Source organism: Pelmatolapia mariae, linkage group LG9 (assembly GCF_036321145.2).
Source record: "Pelmatolapia mariae isolate MD_Pm_ZW linkage group LG9, Pm_UMD_F_2, whole genome shotgun sequence".
NCBI classification, from domain to species: domain Eukaryota; kingdom Metazoa; phylum Chordata; class Actinopteri; order Cichliformes; family Cichlidae; genus Pelmatolapia; species Pelmatolapia mariae.
Window position 1 is genome coordinate 31,387,639 of NC_086235.1, and position 19,337 is coordinate 31,406,975.

A 19,337-nucleotide genomic window follows, 5' to 3' on the forward strand; every position below is an offset into this window, starting at 1 on the left:
TACTTTTTTCAAGTAACGAGTAGAGTAAGGGATTACTATTGCAAAAAAGGTAATTAGATTACTGTTACTTTCCCGTAAGCACGCTGCGTTACTGCGTTACTAAAACTGTGATTTTTTTGCGAGAGTGTCTCATGACAATGACGTAAGCGAGTGCAACGTTCGTGGCAACAGCTGTGTGCAGATCAACAATGGATAATATAACGAGTGCGGCAGAGAGTATGACCGTGCAGTGTTTAAAGCGTGGAAGTACTGATCTTACTTTGAGTTTGATTCCGTAAAAAGTGACAAAAACATTAGCATCCGTTGATCACTGTGTGGGAAGAAAACTTCTTTTTACAGCAAAAAAAACCCCTAAACTTCCAAGCAAGCACCGAGTACGCTGCCACGGGAATGTGAAACTCCCAGATCCTTCCACTGACCTACAACACACCTGCACCAGGGCAAACCTCCGCCTGCCCCACTCCTGCTATACAGGTGAAAATAGAGCAACAGGACTGCTGAGTCTTTGATTTTATTTATTTTCTGCTGTGTTTTACGTGCATTTATTTGAAAGAGTGAGTGTAAACACAAAAAACTATTTTATTTTATGTGCTGGAATGTGCAGAAAATAGGTTTAAAATGTGAAACAAATTTCTTCCAGTCAGAGAATGTTGTATATAATTTAATGTTTGCTTCATGCATAAAGTTAAAAGATTAAAACTAATAAAACAAGTTTCAAAAACAGACTTTTTCATTTGATTACATTTTATATGATGGATTATGCAGAAAAAATAGAATTGGGCTGAAAGATCTATTGTTTTATTACCTATTCAGGTTGTAAATCTTTTTTTTTTTAAACTAAGTAACTAAATAACTAATTACTTTTGAAATAAGTAATCATTAAAGTAACGGGATTACTTTTTTGGGGAAGTAATCAGTAATTAGTTACTGATTACTTTTTTCAAGTAACTTGACCAACACTGCTCAAAAGAAAGAAAGAAAGAAAGTTTTGTTTTCAAAATTGGAGTTCAAGTTATTTTTACTTCCAATAGTGTTAACATACTACACAGGTCATGAACAAGATTTTTTTTTATTTTCACTGTAAGTGGGCTAAAGCACTTAATTAAAAGTAGTCTAACAGAAATGTAAATGCTGTAATTTGATTATTTTAATAAACCATGTAACTTGGATGGATTCGATGCTGGCGTGACCACAGTGCACACGTCTGCTGTTGCTCACAGTGGTCTTCCTCAGGGAGTTTGTGTGTTCGCTCAGACACATGAAAAATTAGAGGGAACATTGGTCCTCATATAGTTAGAGGAAAAGGTGTGCCCTGAAAAGACAGACGCATTTACACTTTTTTAACCTTTAGTTGGGGCACACCTGGACTGGACACACAACATGACACATAACACATGAAGTAGCTAACCGTCTCAAATCAACACGGGACTCCTGCTTGAACATATATACATCACATATTTTTCAAGATAATTACATTTTCAAGATAAATTCATTTAAACGGAAAGTTGAAATTGAAAATAAAACATATACACATATTTAGTATTGAGTTACAATTCGAGTACCACCTGGAAACTGATTAGACTGTCAACTGATATTGTTGTTTCTGTAGTACATTTTGTCAATCTAGCATGAAAGTTTAATAAAAATGGGATTTTTTAAATTTTGCATATGTTAAAAGGATTCTACGTGCTTACTTTTGCAGTACTGTAAATTTCAACAATATTATATTCTGAAAATGTCACTACTTGGTTTTTTTGCACTGTGAAGTTATTTTTTATTAGTATTTGCTAAAATATGGGACTTTTTCATATTTTAACTAGCTAATATTTAAATCTTTTTTGATGTTTCTGTCTGAAATTACAGATCCTGATTCATTCTGACCAGTGAAAATTTACTTTTCTCTTTAATAGTCTTTGAGGTATTCATATTTAAACATCAGATTTCAATATAGTTTCAAAAAATATATCTCTTGTAAACTCTTGTAAATTAGCTAGTATTGCATTTGTTCAAATTTTCATGCAAGTCAGGGGTGGTTGAGCAGGACTAAAAGTTCTCAAAGTTGGCCCCCCCCCACAATCATCATACTGACGACATCACAGGACCTACACACTGGTGTTAAACCAGGTCCATATTCTGCTTCACAGACGCCTGCTTTGTCACCCTCCAGCACGTACTGTGAAATGAAGGCACCACTTTAACCATTGCATCATGTGTCAACTGTCAGGATTCATAAGCCTGAGGTCATTTACCTCATGTCTAGAGAGTAAGCGTTTATAGCAAGCAGTTCAGATTTTTGAAATTCATTCATTTATATGTCAGCACTGGCACCCTCATCCCTACCATGGGGAATTAAATGGCTGTCTGAGCCCCCCTTTGAGGCCATAAGTCTCTGTGCCGAAGCACAAACTTGGCTGTGGTACCCAGGTGGGGTCCAGGAATGGAGACCCAGGCAGGACAGCTGGCAATGCCATGCTCATTCCTTCACTCCCTTCTGCCATCTTCGTCTCCCTCTGGGTGCAGGAAATCCCCCGGACTGTCCCAGATGGGACTGAACCGTGGCTTTAATGAACGTACTGGCTTGACAGAACGGCCCTTTTCCTGTTTACTGACGGCCCGACAGCGGGCGAACACACCTCTCTTTCAGCCCTCCCTTCCTCCCTATGTCTATCCCTCCTTGCCTTGAGGCGGTTCTGGCCTCTCCCAGGGACATCCTGGTTTGTCCCTGCGCAGGACTGTAGTCAGCAAAATGCTCAGACAAAGATCTCAGTGTTCGGGGATAAAGAAGAGCATGTGCAGTTAGTTTTTCTGCTAAAAGTGAAGATGCGTTTGATTGAGCGACTTAACTGCTTCTGTTGGAGACTAGGAAAAAAAGGAGACGTCAAGAGAAAAAGAAAATGTGATGCATAATGCATACTTTCATGGATTTATATTTAGCCAATCTAACCAGCTCCTCCCCCTCCTCTATTCTAACCCCAAGGAACCCAAATCACCCAGAATAAAAATAATTGGTGGTCTCGTCTCCAGTTCTGACTGGAATGAAGTCTGGATGGAAGAGGCTCAGATTTTGGCAGTCTTCTCCCCTCAAGTCTTAGCCCGAGGAAGAGGAGATTTGGCCTCGGAGCGGGTAAACATGCCGCAGTTTTAACCTCTGTCACCCAAAATCCCTGACATCCCTGCTGTGATAGATCCCTGACGTGGATCTATCGCAGCACAACAAGCAGTTGAATTAAAGCCACAGGCCAGGTTTGTGAGCACAGGGAAATGACACTTTGTCTTTGACCCAAAATGGCGTCCAGTGTTTGATACATTTGACTTTATGTATCCAGACAAATACACGTGATCGTCAAGTGTTTAGGAATAACTTACCCATGTCAGGATGCCCACTCAATTCAGGGCTTATTGTTAACCTCATCCAGAATGTCTGTTCAATGCTGACGTCTGTAGCAAGCTTTTTCCTCTTCCGCTATCAGTGCAGGCCCCTACTACAAGGTGTGAGGGTTCATTTTAAACAGAAAGCCGTGCATGTAGAGGAGTTCTGGATACATTACACAAATTTCATGGTTGAGAATACTTCTGAGATTTATAGCTGAAACCTTAAACTGTATGCTTGTCGGCCTCAGATACAAATAAAATCTTGTTTAAGATTTTGAAACACCACCCCTCAAATCATTAAAGTTATGGGTGTGTCCCTGGAACTCTTTTCTTTTTCCACTGAGTTTTGTTTCTTAGACATTAGTGAGGCTGCCCTAGCTTTGATACTACAGTCACTAGTGCAACAGTGCAAGGCCAAAACTGTTGGAACCATCAGCAATTAAACTGATCTTGTTGTCTTTGAAATGGTCGCTTCCAAGAGGCAGGTCTGCAACCACTTGCAGATGTCTTCAGAGCAACTATGATTACTGGCACAAAAAGTGTTTGATACAGGACATCGTTTTTATATAGGAATATAACCAGAATAAGTTGGCAACCAGTTTTAGTCAAGAACCCAGCTGTAAAGAAACACATTTCAGATGAGTTGCAGTTATTGCTGCAGATTGACTCAGATGAAATGGGATGTGTTGAAAATGTGTCTATGTTTGGAAGTTAAAAGTCATGCAAACCTTCAGTAGTCTGTCAGAGTGTGACTGCAGTCAGCCCCAGGTTGACTGCAATTGTTTGGACGTTGTTTGACAAGGATGCTTCCAGAAGCCAAATGTGGAAAAATTCAGTGCAATTGCTGGATATCCACAAATTTTTTTATCATCATAAAGAGGCTAGTTTTGTGAGACCAGCAGTAGAAAAGCTCAGTTACTTTTTATATAATTAAAGGTACATGGGTATTTTATAATTAAAACAGTGACCGCAGGGTTTAATTATACAAGTCAATGGTAAAATGAGAAGTCCCCAGCCTAATCCCAATATTTCAGTGACACTCTCAACAGGTTGTAAAAACAGCTATAACGCCAACTTTCAAGCTTTTGGCATGATCCATAATGATAAGGAATGCAGTTTATGTACACAGACCTGTCTGTAAAGAGGCTTGGGACTCACGAATGAAAGCAGTTGAATAATTTGACAAATGTGACGTGCATCTCCCGTGTGAGAGAGTCGTGCTCATTTATGTACTTTGGACACAAAGAAGTTCATCAATTATTTAATCAATTAGTCCTGACACAGACAGAGGACAGGCCAGGACCCAACAGTAAGTCACAATCTACTCTTTTAAATCTGAGTCATGTAATCAGTTACACTTATAGTCTTAGTCCAAGAGATGGTTACTGAAGGCTGAACCCTGAATGGCTACTACAATTGGTTATAATAGTTAATATATGCTTTCATTGAAGCAATGCTTTAGAAGTTTACTTTAAATATATTTAAAGTATGTATATACTGTATGCTGTATTAGATAGGGACAGTGAAGACATACATGCAACAAGGACCCGTATGTCTTCCCCAAAGGTGAGACTCGAACCTGGGCGGGCCGCTCTCAGCCATATGGCATATTGTTTCTCATCCCAGAGAGGTAAACAATATATTTATATATATATATATATATAAGAAAAAAATATTAAAAATAAGAAAAAAATGTGTAGGGTGTATAAGAAAAAAAATTCCCCTCTCACCCCTGTGGGCGGTCTATTCTTCAAGCTCGGGTCCTCTACCAGAGACCTGGGAGCTTGAGGGTCCTGCGCAATATCGCTCATCTGAACAGAGATCTCAGATGTTGTTCTTGGGATCTGCTGGAGGCACTCGCCTAGCTTTGGAGTCACCCTACACATATTCTGTGAGCCCTTAGTACTTCTCTAGCTTCTCGCGTTCCTTCTTCCTGACGTTGCTGTCATTCAGTATCGCTACGTCGGTCACTACAGCCGTCTCTCTCTCTCTCTCTCTCTCTTTCTCTGTCCATGTCTATATATATATATATATATATATATATATATATATATATATATAGACCACTAAGACCACTTATTAGAAAATTCATTGATATAATAAATGCATAAACAGTGTGTGTGTGTGTGTGTGTGTGTGTGTGTGTGTGTGTGTGTGTGTGTGTGTCCCTTCACAAATGAAACCAAATCCTTAATAACCCTGGGTGTGTCAGTTGTTTAACCAAAGAATATGTCGACTAAGGAAAAAGTACAAAGCATTTGGTAATAACTGGCTGGATTTATGAAGCACAATGAGAGAAGTAAAGTCACTATTTCAGAAACATTTCTAAGGAACAATAATAAAAAATAGAGTAAGTCAACTGCACAGAAGATGGAAAAAGACACTCTTATTTTATGTTTTTGCAAAGTGGAAACAATTAAATTATCTAACTCTTTCAAAATTGAGTCTCCTGTTGATTTATGAGCTATTTAGAAAAAACTATATTTATCATTGTTCATTCTGCCAACTCCTTACTTTCCATTCATGGCTCAAAAAAAAAAAAAGTGAAGACGTAAACATAATTGCCGGTTAGGCAACAGGCAACACGGAAACTGGGCCAGGGTGTGGAAGGCTGATGCGGAGGTGTCAAGCAAATTTGACAAACTTCACCAGCACACCGTGAGAGTGTGCTGAAAAGGGAGTGGTGGAAGGTGTACTGGATGGAAAAGGAGGGCCCCTGCAGGACTTACAGCATCGTGATCAGTATACGGAGTGTGATGACACTCTAGAGCATAGGAAGGATATGGAGATATATATATATATATATATATATATATACATATGTGTGTGTGTGTGTGTGTGTGATTGCGCGTGCATTTTTGAATATGAGTGTGCTTGTGTGTCAGTTTCACCATGAGCCAGGCACCAGAGGAAAACAATGGGCTTTCCCTGAAGGAGGCAAAATAACAGAGGATTTATATTTCCCTTCTTACTCCCCCCGCCCCATCCCATCACCGCCTACAACATATTACTTACATATTGTACTGGAATGCTCTCTCACCGTGGAAAAGCTCTGGCAAAACCCTCACATCCCTCTCATGCAGAAAGCAGCGAGACTTGGACGCCTCCCACTGCACTAACGCTGCCACACACATAGCAAAAGGGGAGCCGACCCCTCGCTGCGCTCCTCTCTTTTCCCTCTGCGGATGTTAAAGAACTGATGACTATACAGCAGTAGGCCTTCTCATTGTATTAACTACCTATGACTGCTGTTGTTTTCATAATTTGGCTGACATTTATTCTGTGTAAAAGCAGCTTTATGAGCTTATGCAAGGCCGAGCATAAAAGTTACAGCGGGGGGAAAAAAGGCATAAATCAGTTTGCTATATATGTGTTGGAAATCACAGGGTTTCACTAAATATTACAGCCGGTATTAAATTTGAAGCTAACAACACTGTGAGCATGTAAATGTCTGCAAAAGCACCTACATTAATTCATGTCAGAAGCTTGGATGGGAATGGCACTAAATTCTGTTACCATGAGTTTGAGAAGCTGTGAGGACTCATTCAAAAGAGTCACGTTATTAGAAAAGTGCCTCTAAAAGTGTAGCTGTGTCCACACAGGAAACGTTTTCCAGCAACGTGGCGACCAGTCACCTTAGAAACTCAATGACATTCACCAACTTCAAGAGAGTATGGGTGAAAAAACTGCGAACAATGCGAAGTGGGCAGGTCAGGAGATGGCAAGCATTTAAAGTAACTACCAATAAGAGCACAGGATACCAGTGATTGACAAATGGCAGGGTATTAAATACATTAGAAGGTTACCTAGGCAATGGGAGCCTGGAATCTTCACAAACAACCATCTTCAAAGCAACATGTAACAAGTGACTCGCTCCCTGTGTGGATGGAAAAAACTAATAAGCCAAAGGCCCTTTTAAAATTTTTGTCATACAGCATAAATGTTACATTTTATAGAGAAAATGCAAAGTGGTCTATAGTAGATATACATATATATATATATATATATATATATATATATAAATCCCCAAATCTTTCACATATTATTTGGTTTCTGTTGTTGATGTTGGCCTTTGTGGCTCGGGTAAATAATGCTTTCTATACGCCCCTCTCACTTCTTAGCATGGGTGCCTGCACACTCGGAATATTGACTTTAAACATGATTAGAAATGTAATATTACATTTTCCCACGTTTGAAAGGTTAGTTTGTATTTCATATGAAAAGTAGCAGCCCTGAACTTGCCCAGGTGACAGTGCCAAATTTGAAACCCAAGCCCTTCACAGCATTTCAAATTTCTCTTTCAGTAATGCCTGATCTGTCTAGTTTTCTTCTTCAGGTACGTGCATTCTAACAGGTGCCATCTCTACTTGGCACAACTGACTAAAAGTTCTGTTTTCTGGTGCTTTGACCAAGCAAAATGAGATCCAAAATCCCTCAAAGCACCCTTTTGAGGGTCAAATTGAAAAATGGAAGAAAAAAAAGACACACTGACTCAAAAACACCTTCACTTCGAAGACAAGGTTTTACCAGTAGATCTTATAAAATGACTCCCCTAAGGACCAAATGAGCTCATCACTGGGCAGAGCCACACTGTGTTAGGGTGAATATGTGAATAAAAGGTGAAAAGTCCAGTCAGATAGCATGCATTAAGTAGCTGTTTGCCTGGTGAGGAAAAGCCCCTGGCAGTCAGGCTGTCTGGGGTTGAAGTTTCATTATCATCTGCTATCAAGTGTCTTCCATTGAGCCTGATGAATCACAGGATTACAGGGGAAACAGTGCATTGTTGTCTAGAGGCGTCAGTGCCTCTGATCCATGTCTCTCCACCCGCCCACCTCTGTGCCCCTTTGCCCGCCCTGGTCATAAACCCAGGGAGTACCCGCCTCTCATTCTTCTCTTTGTCTATAGGTCTCTCTACTTCTCTCATCTTCTCCACCAATGACGGAACCGCCTTTGATGGATCATGAGCTGTGGCCTCACATTGGCATAAACTGTACTGACCTCGGTATCAGTGGTCATCAGTGGACTTTAATTAAATGCATAAATCAGCAGATTTTGTCAATCAGCATGAGAGACCCTTTTTAAGGCTGGGATGTCTTTTTCACTCCCATGATATTTATGCACAGTTAACAGGATACGGAAACCCAAGAAAATGATTCTGTTTTTAATGTTTTGGTCACTGCGAGGAAGAATAAATCTGTAAATAACACTAACATGTTATCATATTACAACTATTTACACATCCAGAATACATTTCACATCTCTCGGAGTCATTCAAACTCTATTTTGGTTTCCTCCGACTCTTTGGAGATATATCTGTTTCTTCAGATGTTGAATGTGTTATTAAACTCTACAGTTAGGGACCAGAGTAATATTTTCTTGCAGTACAGTTGTTTTTTTCAGAGATTTTTTGTTGTAAATAGCTACCAGATGTTACAAAACCTGAAGCATCAAAGAGGTTAAGCCAGAGCTCAATGTAGCGTCAAACACTGCAGTTCTTCAAGTGACCACTCGAGGCTGCAGAGTTTTGGTGTAAAACTTGCGAGCAGTGGTTGGAGATGGTAGTACAACCAAAATTATTGCGACCATGCTTTGAAGATGGGGACCAGGGTGGCAACTCCTTATTGTCAGTAGTCAAAATGACTTTGATGCATCAAGACGGTGATAAAAGCAACTGTCTGCAAATCTTCACCAATCTGCCTGAGTGTGACTGCAGTCAGTCAGAGTGCAACCTCCCACTCGATGACCTGTGTAGTCACCTTGTGAATGAATGTGATCATCCAGAGTTTGATTATGTGGCACACTCAGCCTCTGATTGACCAGTTAGTCCCCACCGTCACTGAATAGAAAAAAAATTGAATGCTATCACCGGGCAACCACCAATTTTTGGTAGTTACAAGGAGGTATCAGTCCTTATTTTATTTTACTGTGACTGAGCCATGACACTGTATTCTGGCTTTAAGTTACACATAATTAAGACTGTTTTTCTTTTGTTGGGTGTAGTAAAAGACACTTAAAGGAGTTTAACTTGTTGTTTGCTTGCCAGCTTAGCATCCCCTTTAATAGGAGTATAAATGATTGAAAAACAACTTCTTAACAAAGCTAGCTTGCACTAGGTGATAATTATCTGGCTATAATAATCCAAATATGGTCACATCTGATTTAAAAAAAGCATCAGACCGCCACATTTGGGTCCAAAATGGTAGTCCACTAATGTGTAACATTACTTTATGGTAATTGTCTACGGTAGTTAATGTAAGAGTTATGAAAGGATGGAGTTTTAGAGGATTTCTCTGAGTTTCAGCTGATTTTCTCATTTAAAGTTGTTTAGTGTATTTTGTGTATTCACTCACACACTCTCTGCCTGGCAACAAGGCTTTGTGTATACACCCGAGCATAAAGCACGGACTTGTCAAAAAGGAGGTGGGTAAATGGAGGTGCTCTGTTTCATGAACTGTGACTGAACTTGTTCAAAATGGGTAGAAATGTTAGACAAATATGGTGTCTGAAAACCTCCGAAACGCTGTTCTTCCGCCTCTGCCTCAAGACCCCTCTACCGCCACCCTCCACCCCGAGCCTCCTCCCACCACTTCTGCGCCCACAACCCTTCATCCTCTGCCAGTCCACGGCTTGACATTTTCCAAGGCTGCCAGGTCAGGGGCCTGCATGTAAGAGAAAGAAAGAGACAGAGTCATAGTAACCGAGAGAGAGGGGGCCTCTTAAACTAGATTTACAGTTTGTTGAGAGCTTCTTTTTCCCTCTAGCTGAGCTTTTCCACATCGCTCAGTTCACAGAGGTCAACAGTCAACCTCTCACCTTCTCCTATTTGTATTTTTTGATGATTGGCTGAAACTAAATGCCCTGTAGTTTTAGTCAGCAAATGGAAATACATATATACATATTTATTTTATTGTATTTACATATATTTCTTTTATTATTTTTTCATTTAAATTTGAAATTATTTTTTCTAATTTATGACAATCAATTTGTTTTTTTTAAACAAACAGAGTAAAAGCTCACGTGGTTGGTTAATAATGTTGCTGTGTATTTGTGGACAAACAGCAAGACTCTTCACTTTCTTCACTTTCTTCTACAGAGGAACCAGATGTATAAGTGCAGTAAATTTACCCTGTTATTATGCTGAGTTAGTCTACTGTAGCTGTAGAAAGGCCGTGTTTCCCCACACCTCCTCACCCTACAGCGACATGAATAACCTTCTATTTCCCTTGCCTCCTCTCCCACACACCGAGTCGGCTGACAAAGGCGCCTATTTCATGTGCCATGTTTGATTTGATAAGTGGCAAATCTGAGTGACGGGACGTCTTTGTGAGACAGAGGGGGGGAAAATTCCCAGCGCTATTGGCAGAGGACAATTATGACCGAGGGACTTCTGTAAAGTCTGCAGTGAGAAGTGTGTGTGTCTGGGAGGGGAGGGGAGGGGAGGGGGAAAATTGAGATAATAACCCAGTCTATTGTCTCGCATTCAGTTATGAGACAAAGGTGTGTCTTTGCCAGGGATGGGGATGAGTGCGGTGCAGCCTGAGGCTTCTCACGGAGCTAGATGGCATGTAATTTACTTACCTGTGGCTGTTTGAACTTTAACTTCTTGGAGGTTCACACAGAACGGTCCCCAGTGTTTACACGAAACCTTAAATCCTTTTGGACTTTTGTGCTGTTCGCTACACTCATTCCCTCAATGGTGATCATCCAATCATGGCTTAGCAGTCGTCACCAGATACAGTCTTTCAAACTTTGATCTTCAGTACAGGCCCGATCCGTACGCACGGATCGGGCCTCAGGTCCGCTTCCAGGATGAACTGACGGGGTAAATCAGTGTGTTGCGTTTGGTGTGAGACTGGGGCTCTTAAAGAGCGTTAGAGTTTATGATAGATTTTAACCGAAACTCTACTTCCCTGTCATTTCAATTCTGTGGGTTGATACAAGGAAAAAGGGAGAATTGGTATTATAAATTCTATTTAAAACCACAGGAAGAGAGCAACGCTAAACCATAGTGAAGTTTTTAGTCTTTGTCTGTGCTGCTCTATTCAGTCCTTCAGCATAGTTTTTGTTTTACAAATGCAAATGTGTACGGAACACATTAAACTCTGTTTGTTATGTTAGCATGCCCAGCTAATACTTGTTGTGGTAACACAACACTAAGGCAATTCGTGGTTTTGAATTAAAACTTACTATCAGCCATAATAAACGCAAAATTTGGAATTTTGCACATTTTCTGGCTCATGTGTAGCAAATGCACCAGAGGAGGCTAGTCAACAAGTAGCTTCATAAATTACTGAGAAGTTCCATCAGGTCTTCTGAAGCAGCGTCTTTCTCTGGTAACCTTCCAGCAAGAAATGTTTTCCCACAGTAAATGCAAATGGCTCATGTCAGGCTCACTTAGACTCCAGATATGGTTCCACGTTGATCTACTTCCAAACATGAGACCGGCAGTTCATGGACTGTAACTCTCTCTTTTTATTGGACCTGTGTTTTATAATCATGAAAGGTCACCCATTCTTCCACACACCCGAGGTAGTGCTCTCTGTAGGACATCTTCTGCAAGAAAAACAAGGAAAAATCAATTTTCACGTCATATTGCTTGACCCAACACAGTCTGAAGTAAGTCACCTGATCCACAAAGCCTTCACGTTTCCTTTTCTAAACCTACATGTGGTGGCAGGAAGAGACAGAGCAAGAGAGCGAGAGAGAGAGAGAGAGGGAGAGAGAGAGAGAGAAAGCCCATTAAGAGCTGCTGTCAAGTAAATTCTTTGTGTCTGAATAAGCCATTAAGGAATAGGAAATGTTTTGTCATTTGAAAACCTAATTTCCCATGACAGAAAAAGCCACCACAAATGAGCCTTTCTGGTGTATCAGATGACATGTATTTATGGGCAAATATTGCTCAAAAACACAAATCCTGGGGTGCACCAATTTAGATTTTTGTAGTTTCTGGCAACATTATGAGTCCAAGTCCACAAATATCATATTACTGTTATGCCTCTTTTGTGTCCCTGCCATTTATAGACTCATATATGTATGTATATGGAGGACATAGTCTTTACCAGTGTTAATTTGAATTTTGACAGCTTTTTGATTTAGTTTTAGTTGACTAAATAAGATTAGAGCAGGCTAAATCTAAAGTTGATTCAGCTGGCTGAAGTTCAAGTCAGTTGTATTGTTTCCTGCCAAAGTTAGCTTTCCTGTTTGCGGGGCAGATCAGATGTGTGCATGTAACCAAATAATTTACTTCCAATTGAAAAATGAAAACTATGATGAATATTATCTCTGCACACAATTAAAAAGCATCATAAACCCCTGAATTTTGAATAACCCACTATTAAATGGAATTAGCAAATGGTTGATTATATTTTTTCTATACAAATGGTAGAGTTGTACTTATGATACGGGAAACCTAGTTAAAGTTAGAAAGTTTTCATATTAAAACATTTATAATAGTTATAATAGGAAGATAATTTAAATAATTTAACATTTATATAATTGTATTAATCGTTAAATTACCTTCTTTCGATCAAATTAAATGTATTTGTAACCGTAAAAAGCTGTAAAAACTCACCTTTGTACTTTTAATGGTTGTTGCTCGCTCCTTTCAGTGGTATATCACTTTATATTTGAACAGGTCAGATCACATAGCAAGCGTTCCCGGGCAACATAGCAATGTGATGTGACATCAGCTTATATTTATTATGGATGAGAGTCTTTTTGGACTGGGCAATTTTTGTTTACATTAGCACAAATGACCATTAAGAAAACCTGACGGTGGAGTTGAGTGGTTAGAGCTTAATGTATTCATGAATTATTAATTCAACCTTAAAAACTCATCTATTTGGATACTATTAAGGCTAAATGTTAGGGGTGCTTTGGTTGACAGGTGTGCCGACACAGAGAGGTGTATCCAGAGAGCTGTGTGCTCGGCCTCTTTGCTAAACGGAGTTAGTGAACTGGACTTTCCCACTGGTTTTGTGCTCTCTCTATTATTTAAAGGCAGTATATGCACATTAAATGTACAGTACATGTGTCTTTTTTTGTCAGTAGAACATCTCCTGTGAAGACAGACCGTAGTTTATTCCATCTGTGTGAAATATTTTAAAAAATAAAAGAGCAGCTGTTGCCGGGTAAAATGATCCCAACCGTTGTTTAAAGTAACCTGTCAGACTTTTTATTGTTTTATAGATTTCCACAGAGTCAAACGTTGTAACAAATACAGTAGCTCACAGAAACATGTTAAGTCTGTGTGCCAGAGATCCTGTCTGTGAGATTCTTTTATTTTATCTAGAGGTGAGAAGAAACCCCGAGCTGACAATACAATGCAACACGTTGGACCTACAATTACATTCTTTAATGACAGCAGGAGTGGCTTTTCATTCGTTGTTTTGTTTTCTGTTGACTTGATAGTGAGTTATACTTTCACTTTGAGCTGGACTTTAGTTTGTGATGACTGGAGGGCGGCAAGGCCCATGTGCTAAACTTCTGTCGGCTGACCCGCGGTGCGCTGCAACCAGACATGGTGGAGTATGCCGCACATGCACACCAGTGTTGATGTGATGCTGACCAAACAACCATCGGCTGGAAAAAAAACACTCCTTGGTCCCTTCTGGCTCCAACTACTCCAGGCTTTATTTACTAACTGAAGTGGTAATGAGGAGGAATCACACAAAACCAGAGGTGGTGATGACAGAGGAGAGGAATGGAAGAGGTTCTGCTGAGGGATGAAGTGAGATTTGTTAATCCAGCTGATTACTTTTGAGAAATGGGAGCTAAAATTGTGCCTCCTTTTGCTGGAGTGTCATTCAGGATGTTTTTTTCTTGTTAGGGGAAATGTGGGATTAAAGGTTTGTTTGTTTGCGCAGGTGGGAGGGTGTGGCATGTGAGGAGGACGTGAGGAAGCAGAGGTCCAGAGGAGGGTTTTGGGGGAAGGAGGTGAGGACTGTGGTGGTGGTTAGTAGCTCTGTTTGGGTTGAATGCTTGGAGCAGAGAAGTGCGTCATCAGCGTTTTACTGGACCCACTCCACTAGTGCGTTAAGAACAAAGGCAACAACCAAACTCACTGATGAATCACAAATGTCCCGGCAGAGCTCCAAGAAAGCTTCCTGGCCACGGACATATACACACACACACTACAGACTACCACTGCAGAGAGTAGCGAGTATAGAGACAAGAGGATTTGTGGGAGGCTCGAGTGCTTGTCCACATGCCCCATGAGCGTGTGTGGGATGGACAGGGAGGAAGCATGGACGGATATAAGAACTCCAGAGAGCTACAGTGTTTTTATGCCAGTTGCGATCAATGCACTGACTCATTCATCTTCATGGGCCCAGGCCTCAGCGCTCACCGCAGGAACCATGGAAAACAAAGAGAGGCCTTTTTACAGTGGAAATTTCAGCTTCATGTGGATAACACTTCGATTTTCAGCCATTGTTTAGAGAGAAAAGTAGATGCTTTCAGCATTGGAGTCAGACATTTTGAAACTATACATAGTTTATATAAACATAGACAATCCCCACATGGGTACACTTTCAACACTTTGCAGGTTTTTGACCACAGGAAACATCAAATTTCACCAACCAGTGTTGTAACTACTTTAGAGATGGAAAAGAATGTAGTATTTGTGAGATAATGGAAGAATAAAGTCACATGTGAAAACCAACCTTCAAATTTGATTGGATTATGGAGTTAGCATGTCACTTTTCTAAAGATGCATTACCTGAGACACTGCTTTTAAATGTAATCTGCAGTGATCACACTGTTACATGGAACATGAAACTGATGCAAATATAAACTGCACTCTGTCAGAACTAACTGGAACAGACCCAATAATGGTGGGTTCCTGTTAGAGGTGGGCTGACCAATCCAAATACTGATACTATCAAAACCAAAGTATCGAAATGATACTAGAGCAATAGGACTGATATTTTGATGATGGTGGACCAGGACAAAAAATATCATTAAAATGTGTTCAGAAGTTGCAAATTGATTCAACTCAGTTCAACTCGATGAGACTCAGGAGCAGCACATTTTAAAAAGTGGCCTGCAGATGAAGAAAACAGTTAGACGGACTTAAAGTCTATAGCAACTTATGCAAGAAAATACTCAAATTATGAAATTTAGGTATGAAAAAGTTGGAGTGATAAGATCATTGATCATTAGATCATTGGCAACATTAAAGTGTAAGTGCAAAATGCAGTAGCCAAACATCAGTCATGTAAATGCAATGAAGACATATTTTATGTGGCCTTTTTCAAACCTTGTTTTCTATTCAGCTTCACACAGAAGAGAGCAGAATAAAACATGGAAAAGTCTGAATCAGCGGTGCCAGCAGGACTTACTGTCACAGCATGCACATACCCTCCTGGGGAGTGAAAAGGGAGAGACTGATTCATACTGCCCACTTAAAAGTTATACAAACCTTACTGACACATCACCGATCTTTGATTAGGCCGACACGACCAAAAGTTAGCTAACCATCTTAGCAATATCGTATCATCTATATTATACAAAGCTCAGAGAAATTCACACATCGATATCAAAAACACATTATTGTCAAGAACAAAGACAGCACCCACACATGAAACATCAGGAACAAGACACAGAAAAATATTAAACTGATTACTGTTCCTACCAGTTGAAAGTTCTTTCTGCACTTCATAATGAAGTCTACCACTTCATTATCATGAGAGATGTCCTCCAATTTCACTCCTTTGTGAGCCATCACGTCCGTGACTTGTATTCGAGCACCACAAACAGATTAAGGAGCACTATTCCAACACACAAAATAGGTGAAATGTGTCTGTCTGATTTTTGTCCATGTCCGTCACACATTTTTGCTGTCAGAATGCATCTGTGGGGCTTAAAATGCATTCATAATTGTCTTAAACCCAATTTAGCTTGTCTGAACCTACAGAAACCTTAAGTGCTCTTGTTTCTTGCTTTTGCTGATGCATGGTGATATTTCTTCATGCATTATTGTCTCCAAATGCCCATGAGGGGAAGGCATAAAATTGTTGGCAGGAATATGGGTTACATCACCAGCGTGCTTATATGTATATATGTATGCTCTTAAGATCAATCAATCTCTTGGGATTTACTGGGTTTCCACAAGTCACCATTAGTTACTTTGAGTTGTGCTGCATTTTTTATGCATTAGTCACTGTCTGAATTGAAGCCCCCCCCCCCCCCCCCCCTCCCCGGACACACACACACACACACACACACACACACACACACAAACAAACAACATATGCAAAAGGTAAAAATAGATGTTTTTAGAACAATTCATGATTCTGTGTGTGCCTGTTTGTTACATGCAGTGTTAAAAATGAAGGTAGCTACCATTATGTCACCCAATTGTTGAGCAGTGTTTCCTTTCCATCACCATCTTGATGTTGGTAAAGTGGATGTGACAAACAAGTAGAGAAGCTGACTGTAAAACCATACACAGGATAAACCTCTTTTCCAAACCTAGAAAGAATAGTTACAAGTTACAAAACGGGGTTCAGTATGAAAGTGTATGAAAGTGTTTATAGAGGTCAACTCCCAGTTCTGATTCATTATAGACTTCAATAAGACTCTATAGAAGTCTCTATAGGTCTGTGTTATTATGTAAATACTTACTTACGCTTTTGTGTATTTCACACGGAGAGATGCCAAACGGCCTTTCATTGTTCTTGTAACAGTGACAATAAAGAGCTATTCTATTCTATTCTATTCTATTCTCTAAGTCTCTAGGGACCACAGGTATGCCATTGAAAAGATTGTAAGTTTAAGATATTTCCACATTAGCATTGCCTTTCAGAGCCAGAATTAAGTCCATATTTTATTCTGTCTGTGGTCTGTTATCTGCCATCTGTACACTACATATACAAGACTGACGTAGACTGACATTGGTTTTGGACTCTTTAATGTCAGAGATGTTGTCACAGCAGTATTTGTGTTTTTGAGTTAAAGAGACCATATTTGGAAGAGTCCTAAATTTTCAGCTGAACACGTGAAGTGTAGATACATCAACACAGTATCCTTCTGTTTGAACAACAGTGAAGTATCAAACTGCTGTTAACCCCCACACATTAATTGTAGCTATTTAATATCAGTACACAGATTTTTAACTATTAGCGATTATTCGATAGCCACTTTATTATTGTATATATTGTATATCTTATATCTATTTCATCTGTTCCTCTGTCTCTCCTGCTGCTTTGAGCATGTACATGACAAAAGAATTTCCCTCGGGATAAATAAAGTTGTTCCTATTCTTATTATTCTTAGCTGTCTGTTAAGTTAGGAGTGTTTAGCAGTGATTGTTAATAATGAAATGAAAATGATACTCTGGGAGCTAGGCAGAAAACATTACCAGTCCCACGTCTTTAATGTTAACAGACAGTGTTGACTGAACAGCATAACATTTATTTGTCTAGGAAGTGAGATTCTTAAAGTTCCAGATTGAACCAGAGAAATGCATTACAGTTACAATTATGTCATCGAAAAGCTGTTTCAGTTATTTTAAACCCAGAGTAAAAAAAAGGAAAGGAAAAAAGGGTGGAGTGATCTACAGGTTTTGAGGAGGGGGGATATGGACATTACTTTTATTTATATTGCACGAAAGGACAAGATGATGATGGTGAAATGCAAACTGTTTGCAAGAGATGAACAACTACATAATATTGCCAACACAACTCTGACTTTGAGCAAACATCTGCGCAGACAGCATGCTACCATAAAGTGTTGTTAAAACTGTGTATATGCTGAGCCCAGCCCAGCAGCCAGAGCCAGCACCTCAACAGGTAACAAAGGCAGTGATGAGCAGCCAGGCTTGCAGCATTTTAGCCTTTATTTCCACCTGTGCATGTTTCTACAGAAGAATCACTGTGACAATTGCTTTAAAGTTGTTTGTGTTGTTGATTTTGTGCTCACACGTTAACACTACAGGACTGCATGCATGCCCTCATTAGGATCAGGATTTGTGTTTTCTGGTTGGAATTGTAGCTTAAAGACAGTTGGTAATTGGTAATTACGAGAGAACAATTTAAGGTCATTTTACAGAGTAACGAGAGAATAACGTAACGAGAAGTGTGACAAATTACCTTCTCTAGCAAGTAAAGAGCAAGAGTAAAGAGCTAAATTTCTTTGTCACTTTGCACTAAACAACAAGACTTTGCTGTGTTTGTATCAGCTAATTCCACTGAGTAATTCCCAAAGGTACCAATGGGGCAAACCTTGTGCAGAGGTCCAGTTCAGTGACTTGAATCAGAAGTGGAGTTCTTGGTGTCTGTCAGGACACCAATCAGTGCAGCTAAGCCCCTAACTTTAAGCTTTATCAGCATACAAATTGAAAAATCATCCTTACTCTGAGTAAAAGAAACCATAGTGAGCAAAAGTATTATTTGCACCAGATTGTAAGGCATTTTTGTTATGCTGTTTAGCTTCATATTGGGGATTAACTCTGTTTTAGAGCCAGCACTGAGTGGCCATTAGGGGAAACTGCAATAATTGGCACTTAGTTATGCCATAAACCAAAGTATTGAACCCATTAATCTTTTACCTTGATGGTGGTGTTATATTAAAAAAAATTAAGGTGTCAGCACAGGGTTGTAATATTACCACATTTTACATTTGGTATACTGTAATTTAGTGAGATTGTCTGTTCCCACAAAGCCTAGTTTGCGTGCTAGTGGAGCTGAAGCCAACAGCTACAACTTCCACGTGTGATACACACTTAATTCAATATAAAACAAAGACTCGCAAAAATCTGAGTATACTATGCTTAGGTAAGTGTTTATGCATGTTTGTGTGTGTGTGTGTTTTACCACCATTATGATGGGCTATTGTGGCTCATATGTTAGATATTATCCACTGCCTTTACCCTTATAAACACAGCATCCACAGCAAAGGCGAACCCAGGAATGACAAGACAGGCAATTTACTCATTTTACAAATTGGTTGGTGCTGCTGTGATC